General features: G+C 36.9%; 1 protein-coding gene across 3 annotated transcripts in view; it reads right to left on the reverse strand.

Annotated features, from left to right (window-relative positions):
• Positions 1-22,781, reverse strand: part of LOC136863022 (actin nucleation-promoting factor WASL) — a 227,098-nt gene extending 204,317 nt beyond the window's left edge. For all 3 annotated transcript variants that reach the window (XM_067139337.2, XM_067139336.2, XM_067139333.2), the window contains exon 1: positions 22,600-22,781. The gene's annotated coding sequence lies outside the window, so the exon portion shown is untranslated. The remainder of the gene's footprint in view (positions 1-22,599) is intronic.
• Positions 22,782-25,586: the final 2,805 nt, after the last annotated feature.

Raw genomic sequence — 25,586 nt, forward strand, 5'->3', positions numbered from 1 at the left:
GAGTGCATTCTAGAACAGTTACAAGTAATTTGTATTCCAATGGTGCCCAAGGATAAATGTATCAAGTATACTGCTTAAGCAATGGGTTGGCAGAGATGTAACTTTAACGACTGATGGGCAGGTTGTTATTTGTCATGTCTGAAATAAAAACGTAGGTAGTATCTTGCCTCTTATTCAAATAATGAAATTAAAATTTAATTTTAATGACATTCAGGTTTATTTACAATCTGTATAAATAAGTCTATGTCTCTACGATCATTATTTAGTTTTATTAATACCAATACTTATTCCTATTAATGTAGGTACTGTGTAAAAAATGATTCTAAATAAAGCAACATGTTGAAATGTCAATGCAACAGAGGAATGTATCCAAAACCATTACATATAAACAATATAGGCTATGTTTGAAATTACTGCCTCAATGAGAGAAAATAGGACAACAGGTCTTTTCTTTTTACAAAAGATCTTCACATACAGCACTAAAAGAAATAACAAGAATTTTCAAGAAGTACTAGAGAAGTACAGTAGAACCCCGACAATCCAAGGATAATCTGCAAATGCCATCGAAACAGCACTATCATACAATGAATAGGAGGAAGACACTACACTTGCCGACATTGTGACACTGAGGAAACTACAGAACATCACGGCAAAGAAGCAAGGAAATTAACATGTATGCCTGCCCAAAATGATTACCTTTTGTCATTTTATGTTTACCTTCAATGAGAGATAAATCACTCATACTAAAATGTAACTGTTGTACAACAGTTTGCCTACTGTAACTTAAATCTACGTACACATAAGTGTACTGTATACAGAAAGCCATAATACAAACATGTGTGAATGTGTATTGTTCTTTGTTTTTATACAACATTAAATTCACTAAGGTATGAAAAGAGGCTCTAAAAAGATACTTTATCATATGAATTCCTTCAAAGTTTCATAAACTCATAAGTAATCTGTATCTGAAATGGCCACAGCCGTCCATATTATCCGAGTTTTCAGTTATCCAAGGTTCCATTGGTACACATTACCTTGGATAATCATGTTTCTACTGTAATGCAAGAGAAAAATTCCTGACTAATCAACTTTAAAGAAAAATTATCTAAATTATCTTTATTTAGAGGCAGGTTGATGATTTAACTATTAAGTTTATCCATATTGTTTTAAACATATTTCATATCTTACTACAATACTTTAGAGCCTCCGTGGTTCAGATGGCAGAATGCCTGCTTCTCACCACTGGGTTCCGTAGTTCAAATACTAGTCAATCCATGCGAGATTTGTGCTGTACGAAGCACAGGTGGGACAGTTTTTCCTCCAGGAACTCTGGTTTTCCCTGTCATATTTCAGTCCAGCAACATTCTCCAATATCATTTCATAATCATTGCCCCAGGAGTGCGACAGGTTTTGGCAGGCGGCACAATTCCTATCCTCGCCACTAGATGAGGACATCATTACATTCCCGACCCTGTCGAATGTGGGGAAGCAGGCTGTGTTTTCATTTTCAGTACAATACTTTGAAATAATACTTACTTGAGACAGTAAAATTATTATCTTTCTACATAACCACATCAAAAAAGCAAAGTTAAGTTTTTAAACATGCATTCTTTTGTAGACTTAATAATAATAATAATAATAATAATAATAATAATAATGGTTTTAAGTTCCACTAACTACCTTTATGGTTTTATAATAGGACATATTCCAGATTTGGATTTTTGGACACGATTTGTGGATGATACCTTTGTAATAATAGATAAGCATTGTAATAATAGTAACAATATCTTACAGTTTTTAAATTCATTAGATGAAAGAATAAAATTTACACTTGAAAATGAGAAGGACAATGCTTTGAATTTCTTGGATGTAACCGTTAACAGGTAACCAGGCAAGTTATCTTATAAAGTATACAGAAAGGATACGTCTACTCCAGTGACCATTAAAAATTATTCTTTACATCCTGGGAGTCATAAGAGGACTGCCTAATTCAGTATGGTTTATCGAGCCTTCAATTTACCTTGATCTCATACAGAAAGAAAAATGGAATTACGATACACAGAAGATAGCCATTATGAATGGGTTCAGTGTTAATACCAACCCTCCGTGGCTCTGACGGCAGAGTGTCGGCCTCTCACCGCTGGATGCCGTGGTTCAAATCCTGGTCACTCCATGTGAGATTTGTGCTGTGATGTTATGAACAAGTGAGACAAAATATCCTTGTAGTAGTCCTCCACTGTCACCTTACTAACTTTGAACAAGTTCAATGTACTTATCTAAGATCCTATCATCCGTTACCTTTAGCGACTTCACAGGTTGTAGGTTTTCATTTTCATTTTCAGGAATTATTTAACGTACCAGTAAATCTACCGACATGATGCTGACTGATTTGAGCATTTTCAAATACTGCCAGAATGGGCCAGATCGATCTTGCCAACTTGAGCTCAGAAGGCCAGCGCTCTACCTCCTGAGCTAATCAGCCTAGTATGTAGTGTTTGGAAAGCATAAGGACAGATAATGGAAATGTTTACATTTGGTTATCAGTTGATGAATACTGACCCTTGTGCAAGATATATTTGCAATATCACTATGGTGAAGTTAGATGAATGTGAACCAGGCACTCCACATTTAATTTTATCCAAAGAGTTGCAACAGACAGACCACTGAACTGTTGCTAAGGTTGTTTGGGATGGATTAATTAAGTATGTCTAACCCGCTTCTGTTCAGGCTCGGATATGAAGCGAGATGAATCCTCGTCGCTGGTTTTTAGGACAGGATGCCTTCCCTGATGTCAACCTCATAACAGGAGTTAATGAGATGAAACGAATGACATGATATATGATAGTAAGAAGGGAGAGGGTGAAACCTGGTGCTTCCACATAGCCTACTCCTGTCGAATAGCACCAAGGAGTCTGCTCTAGGCTTTACGTCCCCATCCAATGGACGAATCACCATCAACGACAGCATATGCCATCACACAATATGAGCACTGTGGGGATGTATGGAATTTAATCCAGGCTTTTGGCACGCACTCTAGTAATTAGAAATTGTATACCACCACATCCCCTACCCTGCCGGCCAACATTCTGATGGTGACAATTTTTTCGACCAACGGAGCGAACCAGCTAACCATGGTGTCAGATCATTTACTGACCTCACACCGTAACGAACATGGCCACCAAGCGGGCTAGGACGGAGTAAGTAAGTGATTTTAATTTATTAATATTCAACTTTTTAAACTTTTTTGTCACTGCCCCTCATTGATCTCCTCAGTCCATATGTAGCATATGCTCTACACTTGGTTTTGTTTACCTACAATAATACAAAACAATTTAAAGTAAAAATAATAATGGTAGGAAAGTCAACTCTGAGTCCATATGTAGCATATATGCTACACGACATGAAACAACTTAGTGAAACATACTAATTTTCCTTGGTGGATTTTTAAAAGTTTTTCAGTAAAACATAACACATCAAAAGCAAAAACAGGTTCGGGACTGAAGAGGTTAATGACTTAAGCTTAAACTGGAGTCATTGAACTCCTTTTTTCTTATGTCACATCAGTGATTTAGGAACTACACTTTTAAACCAACTCAATCAACTTAGTACTGATTATTTTGTTGTTGCTTGCTTGTTGTTTTAAGGGGCCTAACATCGAAGGTCATCGGCCCACTTATTATTTTAGGACTGCTGTGGCATTCAGAAGAAAGTAAAAACTCCTGATTATGGTAATGGATGTCATAGCTTATATGATCATGGCAGGTAAGGCTTTGGAAGAGCTTCACCCAAATCTTGTGTATGTAACTTGTTTAGCCTATGGATTACACAGAGTAGAAGAAATGAATTTTTGATTTCCAAAAATCAATCTGATTTTGGTTGTAAAAGAAGTGTCTCTGAAAGCACCTAAAGACATGCTTCCTGAGCCTGTACTGACCAGATGCAGGTATGTGGATTGCAGCAGCTCGTTCCTACTGCGACTACTTGAAAGAATGTATGTGTACTATTGATCTAAAAATATTCCTACATGCTAAATTTAGTTCTCTGTGCATTTGAAGCCTATTATCAGATTATTTATCAAGAAGGAAGCCATACTTTTCTGTAATGACTCAGTTAATGTAACTTTAAAGCTTTTCAGTCTGTCAAAAACACTAATTATAACATTTAACATACCTTGCTATTAAAAAAGAATATGTTTCTTTCTATAAGAACATCTTCAGATTCTATCAAATCACTTTAAATTATGCGCATATATGTACAATATAGTTTACGTTGCATAAACATGTCAATGATTGTGAATTGGTGATGTTATGAACAAGTGAGACAAAATATGATTGTAGTAGTCCTCCACTGTCACCTTAGTAACTTTGAGCAAATTCAATGTACTTAGCTAAGATCCTATCGTCCGTTACCTTTAGCGACTTCATCTGGATTGAAGTCAGTTTATTTGCTCCAGTCTTGTTCTCGGTAGGTAAGAAATGGGTGAGGAGGGGGAGAGGGAATACTGTTTTGTGGAGAAAGGAATGGAAGCAGTGAGTTGAGAATATTGTGGGCTTAGAAATGGTTCATTAGAGAGTGGAGGGGAAATGCTGCTTCTTCAATCTTATAATGTATTTTAGTGAATTGGGGAGTAAATGTAAGTTAATGATTTTGATGAAATGAAAGTAAGGAATTGAATTAAAGAGTATCTTGTTAGATATTATTTTTAGTGATGAATAATAACCAGAGATTGGGCCCGACTCATTGGCTGAATGGTCAGTGTACTGACCTTCGGTTCAGAGGATCCCCGGTTCGATTCCCGGCTGGGACGGGGATTTTAACTGCTTCTGATTAATTCTTATGGCTCAGGGACTGGGTGTATGTGTCCGTCCCAACACTCTCCTCATCATATTCAGACAACATACCATACTACCAACCACCACAGAAATTGGTCACTGAAAATGGTCTTCTACCTACTTTACAACAATACCCTAGAATGAAACCAGCTGCTATGTATTATTGTAAAGATCGCTCATGACAAAAATGTTTTAAAAAGGTTTTTATACCTCTTCAAGGCTAGTTGTACATCTTTAACAGCTGAATATGATACACTTATAAAAAGGAAATTTTATCTGAAACTTGGTGTTATAATTAATTTTATGTATAGTCGCAAACAGTTGACAACGCAAGATGTACATTCACAGGATTGTATATAGAAATTTTTTATGACTTTTCTAGAACCTCATAAGGAGTGATTTAGTCTCTCTTTTTCAACTACATATGTTTTACGGTATACACGCAATTCTACATAATACTACTTATTTTAGAAGGTTCTGTTTATGTACTGTACATACATATGTATTTTAATGTAGCTATCAAAATGTCCTGCACAATCTCCTAGGCTGATGATGCCAAATAAAGTTGCCGAAACCAGTACCAAAAATAACAAAAATGTGATGTTTTAATAATTTCACTATTTTGTAGTATTGAACAGGTGGAAAACCCTACCTTTATCTTTGATTGTAAATTTAGTTTCAATACGGACCAAAACTGAAATTTTTGACAAACCACAGAAGCACGCAATAGTGATTACATCCCTCCATATAGGGTCGGCGTCAGGAAGGGCATCCGTCAATAAAACAGGGCCAAATCCACACGTGCAACGCAGCTCGCACCCGCAACCCCACAGGTATGGGAAAAGCGGTAGGAAAAGAAGAATAAGGAGGGACTGGATGTTTAAGATCTAAAATCACCCAATTATGCAGGCAAATATGCCCTTAAACAAAGCCAAATATGACCCACAAATGGAAAATATGATCAAACATATGTACATCCAATGAACGATTTCTATTAAATGTAAAATTAATTATGCAAACTTATTGCACTACTCTGATTAATTTCCTTAGTAGATTTTAAATTTAATTCCACTCGTCCCTAATATAAATACATCAATCGTTAAACTGTGGCCAGTACTGAATATATTTTAATCAATACTGCAGTCTTACACAAACTGAGCGAGTTGGTCGTGCAGTTAGGGGTGCGCAGCAGTGAGCTTATATTCAGGAGCTAGTGGTTTTGAACCCCATTGTCAGCAGCCCTGAAGATGGTTTTTCATGGTTTCCCATTTTCACACCAGGCAAATGCTGGGGCTGTACCTTTATTAAGGCCACAGCCACTTCCTTCCTACTCCTAGACTTTCCTATTCCATCATCACCATAAAACCTGTGCCGGTGCAACACAAAGCCAATTGTACATCTTACACAATGGTGACAGAGACCACATCGCTGTTCCTGCAAACCACTGAATATCGGTTTAGTTATCAGAATTCAGAATGCGCCAACAATTGCCGAGGACATAAAATATTTAATTGAAGTAAAATATACAAAGAAATAAGTATCTCTTATTCCCTACTCATCTCAGTTTTTTTTTTTTTTTTTTTTTTTTTTTTTTGCAATGCTGCTGGACATTAAAATGGTTTATAGCATTAATTTAACTTCGCACACTTTTTTGGTAGAGAAGCATTCCTTCCCAAACTCTTTACGTACCACTTTCTTTTATGTATCCTTAATATTAGCTCTTATCACTGTTAATGCAACTATGAAGCTTTGAAAATTGTCTCCATTGAAATTTTAAAGAAAGGTGAGGAGAAAAAGGTAATTCAGGCACTACCTGAAGTGGTCACCAGCCACAAGTATAAGACAGATTGGAAGATAAACCCTTATGGTACAGTCTTGGCTCATAACAAGGGTGACATTCCAAAAACCAAACCAAATCCCATGGCGCAACAGCCCCAAAGGGCCATGGCCTACCAAGCAACCACTGCTCAGCCTGAAGGCCTGCAGATCATGAAGTGTTTTGTTGTCAGCACGGCAAATCCTCTTGGCTGTTATTCTTGGCTTCCTAAACCAGGGCCAAAATCTCACCGTCAAATAATTCCTCAACTGTAATCACGTAAGGCTGGACCTCGAATCAGGCCTCAGATCCAGGTAAAAATCCCCTCCTGGCCGGGAATCGAACCCAGGGCCTCCGGGTAAGAGGCAGGCATACTATCGCTACACCACAGGGACTGCAGGGTGACATTCCAGTGGACATAAATACCCACCCCACAGTAAAGAAAGTTATTTTAAATCTAGAGGTATAAATTCAGGCGATACAATAAGCGTCAACTATTCATCTTTTCGAAGCCAAGCTTCAAGTTTCACCACAATTCCACAAACACGTTTACACGAGCAACATCAGACATAACATTCAAAATGCAGAGCATTTTATTCGTGCAAAATAGAATCAAACTATGATCTAAAAACAACTAAAATGACAAAGATGACCAAACAATTAAAAAATGGTAAAATATGCATTTATAGGCCCTACATAATAAGGCTGAATATGCTCAGAAATGCCCAATTCGTGCTTAATTCCAAGAAATAGTCAAAACAAAAGACAGGAAAAGGAAAGATTAGACACATCCTGTACATCCAAACCCTAATAATGCCATACTAAAACATTTCGAGTAGCAAAAATGCTGCATAAATTCAGAGAATTTACTACAGGTAAGAATTTCCTAACCCATAGGCCAGCCATTTAAATTAGGACTGAATACAATCACACACAGAGCAATTTCCATACCAATGAGCACAACGATTTCAATAAAGAAATACAAATAAAACAAATCACAAAAGAAAACCACCACCCTCCTGACACAGTAGATAGAACTATTATGTAAACTAAAGAAAAACTCCAGAAAAACCACACACAAAAGAGGAAAGTACATTGTCCTCAACTACATGAATGAGAACACATGCAAAATAGCTAATATTTCCAAAAAACAAGGTCTAAAGGTACGCACGAAATGACTATCCTTTGTTTACTTCTCGTGGAGGACGTGGTTGGGCGGTCACCAATGTCACCAATGTGGGTTAGGATATTCTTATCTGTAGTAAATTCTCTGAAGTTATGCAGCATCTTCGCCACTCAAGACGTCTTAGTAGGTTATTATATATCACTAAAAATAATGTCTAACAAGATACTCTTTAATTCAATTAATTACTTTCATTTCATTAAAGCCTCTCAAAGGGAGTAGGGACTCAAAGGGGCCACTGTTCTCATGACAGAAATTGGCATAGGGCAATAGCACTAATTCCATAGGTGAATTCCAACTATTTTTCTTGCCGTGTGGACAGTGTGCGCCACAGCTATAGACAAATGCCTCTCAAAAGGAGTGTGGCCCCAAAGGAGCCACTGTTCTCATGACAGATTGGATTCCTGTTCTGTATTCCAAATTGTTTCCTTTACAGGTTCTATTTATTTGTACAGTAGAACCCTGCTTAACCGAACTTCACTTAACCGAAACCCGGCTTAACCGAAATGCTCTGGCAAAATTGTATTTTAATATTTTGTTTTTATCCTCTCGTTCTTAGCCATTGATATTAGTAATTCTCTTGCTATATATCATGAGAGCTACTAGGCAAACCCTATCTCTATATTATGTCTTATACTAGAATGTACGTGTAGCATAAAACAAAACAGTTTCTTACCCTCGAGTTTGTTCCATGATACATTTTTCTTGAACAAGCAGGAATTATTATTACTGTATTATTATTATTATTATTATTATTATTATTATTATTATTATTATTATTATTATTATTATTATTACTGTATTATTAGTCATGAAGATTATGCAGACAACTCCAACCTTGAAAATAGCAGTTCTGAGAATCGAGTTACAGCAGATTTAATGCATTGGAGGTAAGATTGATTTTGAATTGTTATTAAAATACAGTACCACATGCTTTAATTACAGTAGGCCTACTGTAATAAAATTACTGTACACAGTATTCAGTTCAGTAGTAACAAAAAAAAAATTAAAATTATTTCAGATCGCTTTGCGCTTTGTTGAACAAAGCAATGAATCTACACCAGCTCATGTATTGTTGATTAAACGGTGGTGCGACATAGCTGTGCACCAGCGCTGCACCGAGAAAATTCAGAAGAAAATTACTGATTTTATACGAGTGACATTATGTAAACATTTCAATGTTAATATATAGTATGCACCTTTGCTTAACAGAGTTTACATGTAATTAATCTCATAATGGAACCGTATTGAGGATAATATATTAAAATTATAAAATTCTTTTATTAACAACCACCTACTCAATACAATATAATACACTCATTGAATTATAAAATAATCATGAGGTGTCTTAAAAATGGCTTAAATAACGGAACATGTTTTGTTCGGCATTGCGAACATCATCAGCCGTTAGTACAAAATAATCAATAATATCAACGGTCTTCAATTATGGTTAAGGTATGTGGATGACACTTTTGCCATTATAGATACACAGAAAAATGATAGTCACAGCGTGCTAACATCCCTTAATGAACTTGACAATGATGCCAAATTCACTAAGGAAGACGAGATCAATGGTTCCCTAAACTTTTTGGATTTAAACGTTTCAAGAGAGAATAATAAATTCATTTTTCAAATATTTAGAAAGCCTTCTTGTGCCCCCATCACTATAAGAAACAATTCCTTACATCCGCAATCTCATAAACAGGCTGCATTTTTTAGTCTTGTCTATAGAGCATTAAAAATCCCGCTTACAACTGAAAATCGCAAAAGAGAACTAAACTTTATCAAGGATTTGGCCAGAATTAATGGCTATAATCCCTTGATGATTAATAAAATCATCAACAAAATAAAATTAAAAACCGCAACGAAACTGATTCCAGACAAGACTAAAAAAACTAAATATGCTCCCTTTACCTACACGAACCCAGGCTTATTTCAAGTTACTAACCCTCTAAAGAAATACGATATTAATATCGCTTATAGAACCCGATATACGAACCGTAATATATTCTTCAATTCAAATATAGTTAACATTAACCACAATAAATTCTCAAACTCTGGTATCTATAGGCTTAAATGCACCCATTGTGGTTTTTCTTATATCGGACAGACCGGACGTAGCTTTTTGACCAGATACCTTGAACACTACAACGCTTCGAAATATAAAAAGTATTCCGCCATGAGCACCCATATGGAAGAAACTGGCCACAGTTTTACAATTGAAAAAGACCTTCAAATCTTGAAATACGTCAATAAAAGTAACCTTATGACAGAGTTTGAGAACATTTATATATTCTTAGACCAGTATTTTAATAGAAATCAAAATCTAAATGATACTTCAGAAATTAAAAGTCCAATAATCGAAAAAATTCCAGAACTACCTTCTCTTTTCAATATAAATAATAATAACTTTACGAGAATCTTTAAGTATACAACCGCTAATAATATTTCTTCTGTAACAACAACTACTGCTCCAGTGCCCCTTCATGCAACACCCCCTCCACGAACATTCGACCCGCCCAAAGAATCGGTCGCCCCTCCGCCTCACTCCCCGCCTCTACATATACATACATATAACACTAGAAGCAGCAATAAAGCTACTCGCCAGTTTACTTCACACAGCTAACACTAGCGGACACCTCACTAGTCCCAAGGGTAAGCCTCCTCTTTCAATTTTTTCTTTTCTCCTTCTTCATTTTCCATTATAACACAATTTCATTTTCCTCCCTTTTCTTTCATTCCAGATTTCAAACTCCAATTGTGCCATAATCTGCTTCATTCATCTACGAATTGCCTGAACTCTTCCTTATTCAAGATCACAGTTACTCCTTAATGAGTTCATCATTGATGTTCTACATTGTATACGTTTTTAATTTTATGCTAGCGCGTGAATGTGGACTAGTTCAACTTGTATTTCCTTCTGGCATTATGATTCTCTCTCCTACATAATTTGCAATTACCGGTGATCACGTCATATCATCCTTGGTTACGTCGTCATGCGCCTTTTGACTGGTTCTATTTGACTCGTACTGTTCAATTAACTCTAATTCAACTTTTGTTTTCGCACAATTGTAAGAACTCCAACGTCAATAATTAATCCACGCTTCACACATTGACGTATATTTTAATTGTCTACAATATCTATTTTTGTTTTTTACTTTAACAACCCCATGATTGTTTTTAACTTCACAGACTGCCATCGTTCAATGTATTTCACCATAAATTCTTGCTGTTGATCTGTACATACTGTTACTAATTAAGTCTAATGTTATCATATTACTTTTTATTACGACATTGTTATTCTTTTAACAATTTTAATCACTTAAGTTCAGGGCCCTGACCTTAGTCTTTGTACTAACGGCTGATGATGTTCGCAATGCCGAACGAAACATGTTCCGTTATTTAAGCCATTTTTAAGACACCTCATGATTATTTTATAATTCAATGAGTGTATTATATTGTATTGAGTAGGTGGTTGTTAATAAAAGAATTTTATAATTTTAATAACAGAGTTTATGCATTTTTATTTCTACATTTGACTTCCAAAATATTTACCATGTGTCATCTGAAAAGCCACGTCAACTGAAGTGGCTCCGCCCCCTTTATTTTGGATAAACAGGGTTCCACTGCGCTTTTATTCTGTCGGGGTTGATAACACAATCTAATTATCATCACTGATAGGGGGCAAAAGATCCACATGGGTTGCCGCCCCGAACAAATAGCATTTTTTTTAAAAACATCAATGATGGGAATGATGCCACATTCCTTTTCATGTTATCCAACAAGAACGCAAGTAGCTACTTCAGCAATGCAGAATGGCGGTGCTGCTTTTTATTAGGTTATAAATTAAATGTACTTCTGGGGATGGGCTGGTGGGTTCCTAGACATTGCAATGAACATATCTCTCCTCTGAAAGAAATTTCAAATTTGCATAATTTATACTTCCTTATAATGTTACAAACCTTGGGCAATAACGTGTCAACTTTTGCCGAACTTTCACACTGTTTGCTTCAGAGCTTAATGAATCCCACAGGAGGCTTCTCTGAATTAAATGTCAGAAATGTGGGTTAGGATATTATTATCTGTAGTAAATTCTCTAAATTTATGCAGCATCCTCGCCACTCAAGACATCTAAGTACCGGTAGATTTTTATCACTAAAACTAATGTCTAACAAGATACTCTTTAATTCAATTCAATACTTTCATTTCATCAAAACCATTTACTCCCTAATACACAAAAATGCGTGTACATTATAAGTTTGAAGAGGCAGCACTTTCCCTCCACTCTTCAGAGTTGAAGCGCACAACATTCCCCTCAAACCGCTACTTCCCCTCCCCTGTCCACAAAACTGAATCATTAACTACAGAATTTCCCTTCACCATCCTACTCAGCTACCAAGACACGACCAGAACAAAGAAATTGGCTTCAGTCCAAACAATGTGGTTGAAGGTAAATGGACGATAGCAGCTGAGATACGTAGATAAAAATTTCTATAAGTTACTAGAGTGACAGTGAGGACTAATGTAACAATGATTACAATCATTATTGTTTTAACTCGTTCATGACATCACCAATTCATTACCATTGACAAGTTTACACAACATAAACAATATAGTACATATATGAACATGACTTAAGGTGATTTGATAGAGTCTGAGTCTGTTCTTGTAGAATGAAACATGCCATTCTTTAATAGATTGTAACAAATTTTTCAGGCATATCATAGTGTTATATGCATTACAATTAGTGGTTTTGACAGACTGAAAAGCTTTAAAGTTATATTTTGCTAAAACTTTCATTTATTAGAAACGCAGAGACTTTACACTTCCGGACAAAGAGGCATCTCAGCAAGGTGCCCGTGGCTCAAATCCGAGCCAAACCAAACACGATTTCTGGAATGAAAAGTCAGATGCCAGTAGTTTGTAGATTTGATGTAAAATGAAATGGCGTATGGCTTTTAGTGTTGGGAGTGTCCGAGGACATGTTCGGCTCGCCAGGTGCAGGTCTTTTGATTTGACGGCCGTAGGTGACCTGCGCGTCGTGATGAAGATGAAATGATGATCAAGACAAAAAATACACCCAGCCCGAGTGCCAGCGAAATTAACCAATGATGGTTAAAATTCCTGACCCTGCCGGGAATCGAACCCGGGACCCGTGACCAAAGGCCAGCATGCTAACCATTTAGCCATGGAGCCAGACGTAGATTTGATGTGAAACTGTAGCTTGCAACTGTAAGTAATAGTAATTTCTTCAAACTCCCAGCTTTTGTCTCTACTCACTTACATGTCACATTAATTTTATTTTCAAAAGATTTCAATTCGAATCACTTCAAAACGTAGGAAGATTGTAAAATATCCAGATTAGATTGAATAATGTTTCACAACCAGCAATGAACACTACCTAGTCATCAACATAAGAGACTTTCTTCATGATTCATTTTAATAAAGTTGGAAGGTGATAAATTTTAGAATAACTTAGCAAACATACTTCCCAATTATAAAAGATCTAGGCACAGCCTATAATTCAACTACTTACATACTTGTAACAAACACATGGAGCAAATAAGAAAGAAAGAAAGAAAGAAAGAAAGAAAAGCAATGAGTAACCTACATAGGAATTTATGACCAGAAACTCTTCCTGTTTCAGAATAATCCAAACATTTACTGCACACAACGCTAGCTTCCTCATGGCTGAAATGCAGCACATCATTAAAAATCAGTATCTATATAATATAAAATAACATGTCCCGACTGACTGATTCGTCATCGCCGAGCCAAAACTACTGGACATAAAGAAATGAAATTTCAAATCAAATCAAATCAAATCAAAATCTCTTTATTTGCAAATGAGGCGTCTACCTCGGTGGCAAATGGTACACTAAAATACATTATTGTCAAGCACTAAATATTAAATTAACAAGAGAAGAAAATTTTTCCTATAATACAATATTACACAATTTACGCTAACAATGTTTTCTATTAAACACACAGCTCATCCTTAATAAATTTATATTGTTTACAAAATTCTAATTATAATATCTCCTGTACTACTTACAAATATAGTCAACTGATATACAGTATGTGGAATTGCTTCAAATGATACTATAAAACTGGTATAACATTAATATTTATATTGCATTTATTTATTCACTATTTTGTTTTACCCGTTCTGGATCCTAAGTAGCATAACGACCTGCTGCGTCTTAACCAGAGCCCCTTTTGCCACCACTTTTCAGAGTTCCTGAAGGGCCTTCACAGCTACCGTAGCGGTCCCAGGGCCCTCGAAGTCCCCACTATACTTCACCCCTACAGGCAGTCCCCTACTTTGGCTGTCCAAACTCCTTAGACCAGGGGATGGAATTAATTTATTCACACACATTTTTTTTTTTTTTTTACAATAACCTGCACCGGTCGAATGCCCTCTAACACTTCATTTATTTTCTCTGTTGCTGTTTATTCTCTTCTTGAATATCTGTACAGATTTTGGAAAAGGATCAAACACTACCCCTGGTAAACTGTTCCACTCCTTCACACCCTTCCCAATGAATGAAAATTTACCCCAATCGCTTCTGCTAAAATTCCTTCTAATTTTATATTTGTGGTCAGTCCTGCCGATATAATTATTTTCCAACTGAAGCCTCTCACGGATATCTCCCCATGCTTCTTCTCCTGTATAGGCTCTATATAATCCTGTAAGTCTAGTTTTCTCCCTTCTCTTACTTAAAGTTTCCCACCCAAGTTCCTTTAACATTTCTGATACACTACTCTTTCTCCTGAAATCCCCTGTTACAAATCTTGCTGCTTTCCTCTGCACACTATCTATTTCTTTTATTAGGTATTCTTGGTGAGGATCCCAAACACTGTTTGCATATTCCAATAATGGACGAACCATACTCAAGTAACTTTTTTCTTTTAATTCTTTGTTGCATCCTTTAAGTAGCCTCATTATGACATGTAATGATCTGTATGCTTTCCCAACAATGTCATCAATATGACCCTTCCAGTGCAAATTACTTTCAAATCTCACACCTAAGTATTTGCACTTGCCATCTTTTGGGATAACTACCTCATCCAAAGTATATTCAAATTCAGTTTTAAAGCTCCTGTTTGTAAAAGTTGTAACAGTTGATTTGCCTCCATTAACCTTCATATTATTTTCTTCAACCCATTGTTGGATACTTTCAAGGTCCCTTTGTAATTCTGAACAATCCTCAATGTTGTTTATTTCTCTATAAACAATTATGTCATCTGCATACAATCTTATTTTTGATGTTATATTGTTCCCTAAATCATTTGCGTATATTAAGAAAAGTAACGGACCGATTATACTACCCTGTGCAATTCCCTTCCAAACTTTCTCTTCCTGCGATACATTATTTCCTACTTTGACTTTCTGAACCCTTGAATTTAGAAATGCTTTTATCCAACGTGTAACCCTTACATCCAATCCTATTCCCTCCAATTTCTTTAATAATATTCCATGTTCCACTCTATCAAAGGCTTTGGAAAGATCTATGGCTATGCAATCTAACTGACCTCCTGAATCCAACTGATCTGATATGTCCTGCTGAAATCCCACCAGTTGTGCCTCACAAGAAAATTTCTTTCTAAATCCATACTGGCTCCTCATGAACCAATTTTTATCATCACATATCCCTCTGATGTACTTCGATATTAAACTCTCCAGAATTTTACAAACTATACTGGTCAGGCTGATTGGTCTGTAGTTCTCTGGTTTCCTTTTATCACCCTTTCCTTTATAAATTGGTATTATTATAGATTCCTTCCATTCCTTTGGTATTACACTATTATTTATGACATAGTCAAAGAGAAATTTTAAATAAGGCACTATGTACCACCCCATTGTCTTTAATACCTCCCCAGTAATTTGATCACTTCCTGCAGCTTTTCCTTGCTGAAGCAGTTGGATTTCTCTGAAAATATCTTCGTTTGTGAATGAGAAGCTTCTTGTTTCCCTCTGTCTCTCTCCCTATCTTCTGTTTCAGTTTCCAACTCTTGACAATCATCTACTGAATCTCTAAATTCCCTACTAAATAGGTTTGCTTTCTCAGTATCTGTTAAATAGTGTTCACCCCCTTCTCCCACCATTGTAGGAATTTGGACTCCTTTTCCTTTTTGATTCCTGATATATGAATACAGCTTTTTCCATTTCCCTTTGTGGTCATTACCCTCTTGAAGTATGCCATTCATATAATTCTCTTTTGCTTCCTTTTTCACTCTATTCAGTTCCCTCATTAGCTGTTTTCTAGTTTCTCTACTCTCCCTACCCTCTTTGATTTTCCTGTTTACTATTCTACATTTTCTTTTTAATTTTCTTATTTCCCTTGTATAATAAACAGGGTCTGAGGTCATTTTACCCTTCTTAACAGGTACAAATCTCTTCTCTCCTTCCCAAATAATTCCTTTAAATTTAGCCCAAAGTGTATCCACGTTACTCCCTTCACTTATCCAACAACTGAATTGTGATTTAAGGTAAGTCCCAAATTCATCAACTTTAGTATTTCTGTACAATTTCTTGTCTTGTGTAACCCTCTTATTAAGCCTTTTTGGTACGAGTCCTACATCCATTATTACAGCCTTATGGTCTCCTATTCCTTCAATTACCTCAGTTTTATCAACAATTTCCCATGGTTTAACCAAGAATACATCTAGTAAGTTATTGAGACGAGTCGGTTCTTGTACTACTTGTGTAAATCCTCCCTCCCAAATTAACTTATTTGCCAGTTTCTGTTCATGGGCTTCACTTGCAGCTCCTTTCCATTCAAGGATTTTTGGGATACATTCATATTAACATGTAGGTGCTCACTAAGGGAGGATTTTTGGATATTCCATCACTAACGGGGTAAAAAGGGTGGTGAATTTCTAAAATGAGGACATCTACATCTCAAAAACTTAAAAGTTTACAGACGTAAAAATTGGTGTTTGGAATCTCCTTTAAAAATAAAGAAACATGTATGTTTTTGTTTTTGGAAAATCTTATTAAGGGGAGTGAAAAAAGGGGGAAAAGTGGTTGAACACCTTTTATGAAGAGACTTATATCTCAAAAACTGAAGATGTTACAGACATGAAAATTGAAATTTGGAATCTCCTTTGAAAATAAACACGTATTTTTGCTTTTTTGGATAATCCGATAGATAGGGGGTGAACAGGACAAACGGGGTGAATTTTTAAAAGACTATCTGCGAATTATCTCAGACATGTAACATTTTACAGATTTGAAAACTGGTATTTGGAATTTCCCGTAAAAGTAAAGAAACAAATATTTTTTTAGGAAAATCCAGTTAAGGGGAACTGAAAGTGGGGGGGGGGGGGGTGAATTTTTAAAATTAGAGTATCTACAGTATATCTCAACACTCATGTTGCAGACGTGAACATTGGTATTTGGAATCTCCTTTAAAAATAAGGAAATATGTATTCTTTGGTTTTCGGTAAAACACTTAACTGGGAGTGGGGTGAAAGAATTGAAAAATTAGTCGAATTATTTGTATGAGAATGTATATACACATAAAATATATAAAGATGTTACAAACGTGAAAACTGGCATTCAGAATCTCATTTAAAAATAAAGAAGCATGCATTTTTGGGTGGGGGAAACCAACTTAACGGGTGGGGGTGGAGTGAAAAAAGGAGTCTAATACTTTTCATGAGGATACTTATATCTCAAAAACTGAAAGATGTTACAGACATGAAAATTTGTACTTGGAATTTTCTTTCAAAGTAAAGAAACACGTAATCTTTCGTCTTTGGAAAATCCACTTAAGGGGGGGGGGGGGTGAATTAACTGAAAAATGAATTGAATTCTTTGTATGTGGATATATATATCTCAAAAACTAAAGATGTTACTGACATGAAAATTAGTATTTGGAATCTCCTTTAAAAATAAGGAAACGCGTAATTTTTTTTGTTTTCCGAAAATCCCATTAAGTGGAGTGAAAAAGGGAGAAAAGTGGTTCAACACCTTTTATGAGGAGACTTATATCTCAAAAACTGAAGATGTTACAGATATGAAAATTGAAATTTGGAATCTCCCTTGAAAATAAAGTAACACGTATTTTTTTGCATTTTTGGATAATCCGATGGATAAGGGAACAGGAGTGACAAACAGCATGGTTTTAAAAAGACTATATCCGCAAATTATCTCAGACACGTAACATATTACAGATCTGAAAACTGGTATTTGGAATTTCCTGTAAAAGTAAAGAAACATTAATATTTTTTAGGAAAATCCATTTAAAGAGAAGTGAAGAAGGGGGCGTTTTTTTTTAAATTAGTGTATCTACAGTATATCTCAAAAACTTAACATGTTGCAGACGTGAACGTTGGTATTTGGAATCTCCTTTAAAAATAAGGAAACACGTATTCTTTCGTTTTCGGGAAAAAAACCCTTAAAGAGGGGGGGGGGGGAGGTGAAAGAATTGAAAAATTAGTTGAATTATTTGTATGAGAATGTATATATACACCAAAATAACTAAAGATGTTACAAACGTGAAACTGGTATTTGGAATCTCTTTTAAAAATAAAGAAACACGCATTTGGTGGGACAATCAACTTGGTATGGGGGGGATATGAAAACTGAGATGAATTCCTTTTACGAGGATACTTATATCTCAAAATCTGAAGATGTTACAGTCGTGATAATTGGTATTTGGAAGCGCTTTTAAGGAAACGGGTACTGTTTTTTTTGGAAAATTCACTTGAGTGGGGAGTGTGAAAGTAAAAAAACAAAATCATTTTCAGGAGAAACTTATATCTTAAAACTGAAGGTTACGGACGTGGAAATTGGTATTTGGAATCTCGTTTAAAAATAAAGAAACACTCATTTTTGGGTGTGGGGAAATCAACTTAACGGGAGGGGGTGGAGTGAAAAAGTAGTTGAATTCTTTTCATGAGGATACTTATATCTCAAAACCATAAGATGTTACAGACGTGAAAATTTGTATTTGGAATTTTCTTTCATTGTAAAGAAACACGTAATCTTTTGTCTTTGGAAAATCTGCTTAAGGGAGGGGATTCATAACTGGAAAATTAGTTGAATTCTTTGTATGAGTATACCTATATTTCAATAACTAAAGATGTTGCGAACGTGTTTGGGATCTCCTTTAAAAATAAACATGCATTTGGGGGGGAGGGAATGAACTTGGGGTGGGGGCAGTGGAAAGGGAGTTTAATTCCTTTTTATGAGGATACATATATCTCAAAACTGAAGACATAACATTCCTGATAATTGCCATTCGGAAGGTCCTTTATAAATAAAGAAACAAGTTTTTACGGTTTTCGGGAAATTCACTTGGGGGGAGGGTGAAAGGAAGTAAAAAATGTAATTTCCTTTTCTGGAGAAACTTATATCTCAAATACGTAAGGTTACACACGTGAAAATTTGTATTTGGAATCACCTTAAAAAAAAATAAAGAAGCACACATTTGTTGTTTTTTTTTCGGAAAATCGACGTAAGGGGTGTGGGGTTGAAAAATATGTAAATAAGGAGTTCAAATATGTTTATGAGGATACTTTATCTTAAAAACTGAAGCTGTTACAGACGTGAAAGTTGGTATTTTGAGTTTCCTAACAAAATAAACACACATTTTTATTTTCGGAAAGTCCACTTAAGGCAGGAGAAGGGCGGGGGAGTGAAGAAGAAGAAGAATTCTTACGAGTATACATTTATCTAAAAAACTGAAGGTGTTACAGATGTAGACATGAAAACTGGTATATGGAATCTCCTTTAAAAGTAATGAGACTTTTTTGGTTTTTGGAACATCCAGTTAAGGGAATGAAAAGAAGTGGAAAAGCGGGTGAATTTTTTAAATGTTAGAGACAAGAAACTTGGTATTTGGATGAAAAGTCCTTTAAAAATACAGGAACCTGTACGTTTTTGTTTTCGGAGAAAGCACTTCACAGGGGTGAAAAGTGAAAAACAATTGAATTACTTTTTATGAGAATACTTATATCTTAAAAACTGCTATACATTATAACCTACAAATCCTATTCTAATACAAGGGATGAGGGCGAGTACCTGGCGCCTTGAAACTGGGACTACTCGGCTAAGGTATGGCAACCCTGACGAAAAGCCTCTGGCCCTCCAGGTTGGAGGTTGCACATAGGGTAAACGGCTCTATTGCTTAAAAAAATATAAAAGAGTAAATGCGTTTAAATTCCTTGGTGTATTAATCGATGAGCAAAACCGAAGGCAACAGGAACAAAAAGCTAGAATTAAGAATGCAAATAAGGCATTTTACTCTACAAGCCCTATATTAGGCTCCAAGTAACAAGGAGTACAAAAATTATTATCTACAATATAATCATTCAACCAGTACTTCTGTATGGTTCCGAGGCATGGAGTATAACCAAGAAAGAGCAGCAGCAGTTGCAAGTGTTTGAGAATAAAATTTATAGAAAAATATTTCGCCCATGGTTCGATCCTATCTCTCAAAGCTGGCAGAAAAAATCTAATTATGAGATTTATACCGTCTCTCAACAACACACTATAATGTATAATGTAATGTATAATAATCCAAGAGACTGCGCTGGGCTGGACATGTACTTAGGAGGCAGGATAACAGAGCACCAGTAGATCTATACACGGGATCTCTCAATGGGAAAAGACCTTCAGGAAGACACCGAAACACCTGGAAGAAGGAGATCAATAAGGTATGCCGGACCCTCCAAATTGATAACTGGGAAGAGCAGGCTCAAGATCGAAAAGAATGGAAGAGGATTGTGAGATTGGCACAGGAACTTTACGCACCTCAGAAGCCTACGGAGTGAGCGAGTATTTGGGAATGGGTTCAAGCCCCATTGTCAGAAGCCCTCAAGATGGTTATCCATGGTTTCCCATTTTTACACCAGGCAAATGCTGGGGATGTACCTTAATTAAGCTCACGCCCACTTCCTTCCCACTCCTAGCACTTTCCTATCCCATCGACGCCACAAAACCTATCTACTGTATGTTGGTGAAACAAAACAACTTAAAGGAAAAAAATTATTGTCACATACATATAGTGCGTGCACCTTTTAGTGATAGATGGACACCCTAGTGCTGAATCCGTCGAGCTCGGTTATCTTCGGGATTCGTATTGGCAAGCTTTGAAACACGAACTAAGAATCGCTTATGCATCGCTACGCGACATCTGGCGTTCACTTTACGTAGTCGTACTGTTGTCGATTACACAGCAAAGCCAAACTATAGAATTCATGCTAGGAACAAGATTTGCATCGAGAAATGTCATATGTTATATAATGTGTGTGTGTGTGTGTGTGTGTGTGTGTGTGTGTGTGTGTGTGTGTGTGTGTGTGTGACACAGTTCTTGGCTTAAGATAATAAAGGTTTAGAAAATTCATATTGATCGACCATATTATCGATTCAATTCTGATTTCATTTCCATTCAGTTGGCAGTATTACTGGAACCAGCAGTGCTCTCTCCTTACTCCTCAACCCAGTACAAAAATCTATCACTAAAAAGTACGCGCATAATAGCAACACACTGAAAGGAAGAGTTACTTAGCTGAAGTATCACAGTTGCAAAATAATAGCCTATATTCACCACAAGAGTGCCAAATTTATCCATAACAATACAATTATATATGACTAAATAATATGCAGCAAGGTTTTAGATATCTAACACAAACACAGTTCCTGCTAATGTAAAATAAACAAAATTAAAAGAAATCTGGTCACTTCAAACATTGTTATAGGAATTAAAAAATATTTTTGAAAACATTCGTCTGGTGCGTAGCACTGTATGGAAATGAAACGTGGACCATAACTAGCTCAGAAAGAAAGAGAATAGAACCTCTTGACATGTGGTGTTACAGAAGAATGCTAAAGATGAGATCGGCAGAACAAAACACAAAAAAATACCGAATGGAATTGGTGATAAGAGAATGATTTCACAAAATTTCACCAGAAGAGATAGAGAGATAGGACACATCTAAAGACACCCAGGACTTGTTAAGTTAGTTTTTGAGGGAAGTGTAGGTGGTAAAAACGTCAGGGGTGGACCAAGGTATAAATATTACACTAAGATTAGAGTACATGTAAGATGTAGTAGTTACATAGAAATGAAAAGGTTAGCATAGGACAGGGTGACCCGGTCAGCTACATCACACCAGTCTATGGATTAACATCCCAAACAATACCACCATCACCACTTACAATTTTGTTATTAGATATACCTAAACTGTGAACTGTATCCAATAAGTTAAGATAATCATGTAGGCTATAAAATAAATAAAACTGTCCAAACTTGACACAGACCGAATCATCATAAACTCTAAAATACATTGGCTGCACTGTCAGGTAAAACCAATAACATGACAAGTGCTGATGATCTATTCACCTGATAGGCTATGGGATATCATGGTTAACATGACATTGTATTTTCTATATTCTCCACAAATTAAGTTAGCATGTGCGGTTCTCAAACCTCAGCTACGACCGAAGCACATCATGCGATTTTAAAAGGTAAAAATCCTTTATTAGATACTCTCAACTTTAGACTAAAACATAACCAAAAGTGAACACCAAACAGCAGAGTAGGACATCATGTGGAAATGACAGTACTATGATTGCTGTAAAACACAGATATACAATATAACACAAAAATTGGAAGTCAGAAGTGATTTGTAAAGGTTATGACGACTCCTACGGAACTGCATAGGACCAGAATATTCCCTAATCCCACAGATGAACGTGTGCCGCAAATGAATTTCGAATAAAAGAAAAACTAAAAACAATTAAAAAAACTTACAAATACACTGCTGTCGTATAAACAGCCCAGACAATCACTTCGATTTCAAACCAAAATAAATTATTGGGAAAACCTGTCAGGAACGAATGACAAGTACGTCAAGGATCTTCAAGTATACAGCTCAAATTGTCCACAACCAAGAAGATGAGGACCTCTTGTAGATTGAAACGGGAAACAAGGTCAGTGTAGTAAGGTCTGGACACCCTACAACAATGCTTCACTGAAGTGGCCATATTGAGTCTCAAGCAACTTTATGTAGTGGGCGAACCCTATGTGATAATGTGAAATATATTTGCATTCTTAAGAAAAGTGGGATATTCTGCTACACCAAATTGTGAGAAAAAAATCAACTGGCACGATTAGAGTGCTTCGCCTCCTAGTAATAGGCGATGGTGGGCTCAGTGAATTCAGCAAAAAAATAGAGACGTGATAAATGGCAACTCACTTATAACTCCGCCTTATTCGAAGTTACTAAGTTATTGCAATGAAATTATTCCTGAAGAATTATATGTTTACCTGAAAGATTTTTTTATTTGTAGGTTCCATTGTGTATCTTCTTCTGATAACATTTTGATGAACCGTAGTATGAATAGAAGAGGGGAAATGACATAAGCACTCAAGTGAAATTCCATCCCCAAAAAATGTTCCTCATCCACCCAACTCTTTAAGGGAACGAGGAAGTGAAAATCCGTCGAAATATTAATATATATATATATATTGCTTTAAGTTATACCCCAGTCCTTCCTGAACACAAATATATAGGGTTTTTGCATGTTTGCAGCATACTCATACGAAGGAGGGAACATTTTCAAAACAACGACACGTATGCCAGGCCCCCATCTGTCGTCTGTAGTAATAAATGTTTTATTGCGCACAAATGTGCATGGAAAAAAAATCTTATGAGCAGTCGTCTGTACAGAATTTTATTAAGGATTATATTCTCAGTTAACACTTAAGTACGTGATAGCATTCACAAAGTTCGCACGTATGTAGTGCTTTCACGTGTGTTTATCGCGGTCGCAGCAGACATTCTTTGACTTTGCACTCTTTTATTCTTTGACCAATGCTCTTCATGTTGGTTACTCTGAGCCTGAGCCTCGCGTTCTGTGGTTCTATTGGAATTCCCGACCGATTGGGTCCTTATATTCCATTTTAATATGAGGCTCGTAGAGCGTGCAACTCATGATAGTGTTTGGTATTAGAATAATTTATATTAAATTAAATTGCTACAGTAATTCTTTCCTGGAGTTCAGGAGTGTTCTATGGTATATTTACAGTCTAACCTAACATTAATCTAAGCCTACGAATTAAATTTAGCTTAATAATTAACATTAATTGTCAGTGTGTATATGTGACATGGTAACTATATACATGTATGTTCCTTGAAGTAGTTCGTATTCGGCCCTTTTCAGATTCGATCGCCTTCGTTTACTGACGAGTAAACAGATGGCGATAGACGACTGCCTCCAGGGTCATTCCTTTGGGCGGGTATATTATGTCTAGTAACATGTTCGATATTCTGTCTGCAATACCGCTGGATTGGATGTGGTTCATTAGTATTGTGTGCCTTTCCTCCGGCGGTACTTGAGATAGCATTTCTAGCGCCTCCTCTCGGGTTGGGGGCATTGTTCGTGTCTGGTAGGCGTAGTCTGCCTGTTTCTTCTTTCTTTGCATTTGTTTCTCCGGCTGAGACTTTTCCTCCTCTTCTGGTTGAGGTAGTGGGGGGAAGTCTGTCAGTCTCAGCTGGAACGTCTGTGCGGTGGATGTGCCGGGAGCCTCTTTCTCCTTCTTCTTCCTGAGGGTCTGCCCTTCCTTGGCTCGGATTATTACGGGACAGCCACCGTAGTTAGCAGTGTGGTTGCCCTTACAGTTGACACAGGTAAACTGTTTACTGTCTGTGAGGGTACATTCTGCAGTGCTATGTGCCCCCGGGCACTTGACACAACGCGGCAAAAGGTTACAGCTTTTGTGCGTGTGCCCTGTGCGCTGGCAGCGTTTGCACTGTGGCGGTCCTACGGGTTTTTTCGGTCTTTCGACTTTTATAATCAAATCCATCAGTGTATACTCGTTGAATATCTGTCTGGATTTTTCGGAGTATTGGAGTGTTACGGCGAACAGTGGGATGGGCTTTCCCTCTCTAATTACCTCTTCCTCTGTGCCGTTCTCTGTACGTTTTCTTATATTATAGGTTTTGCTCAGTTGTACTGTCTGACAGACTGGGTATCCTTTTTCTGTCAGCTCGCTAGTTATGTCTTCCGGTTTCGTGTCAAGTGGCAAGTTTCTGATGATTGCCTGAATTTTGCCGCTCGGTTCGACTGGGTGGGTGTAGAATGCCACCCCTTGGTCCTTTAGTGCCTTCACTAACGCGTGGTAGTCTTCCATAGTAGACAGCAGATATTTGACTACGTTATTTCGGACTACCCGCGCAGTGAATTGTCCGTTAATACACGATTTCATGAAGTCTCTTCGGCCTGAGTATGGCATGGCGTCCTCTCTGATGATGATGGGAGGAGGTTTTCGCCTTGCTGTTCTACTGGTTGTGTCCATGTTTATTTCTTCAGGCATTTTCTCTAACTGTTCGTACCTGTTATTTACGGGTACTGGCTTTGGAGCGGTTTTTTCCTTCGGCTGGGCAGTTTTTCTGTTCGGTGGCGTTATGAATCCATCTGCGTCCGTAGTGGTATGGACTCTTTTGGTTTGAAGTGTAGATTCCTCGGTGATGACCGGTGACGTGTCGGCCAAGGTCCTTTTCTTCATGGTAGAGGGCGTTCCTGCTTCACCCTGGGTCGAGGTGGTAGGGCCCTGTGTCTCTGTTCTCGGCTTCGGTACTTCTTCTGATACCGGGGTCTGCTGTTGTCTTTCGGCCGTAGGTGCAGGTGTACTTGATTTCTTCTTCTTCTTCTTCTTCTTCTCGTGGATGAGGTTGACTAGGTTGTGCGAGGGTTCATCCCCTAGATAAACCTCGCATCCTTCGCCTACAGACTCGT

The sequence above is a fragment of the Anabrus simplex genome, chromosome 2 (assembly GCF_040414725.1).
Source record: "Anabrus simplex isolate iqAnaSimp1 chromosome 2, ASM4041472v1, whole genome shotgun sequence".
Lineage (NCBI taxonomy): Eukaryota > Metazoa > Arthropoda > Insecta > Orthoptera > Tettigoniidae > Anabrus > Anabrus simplex.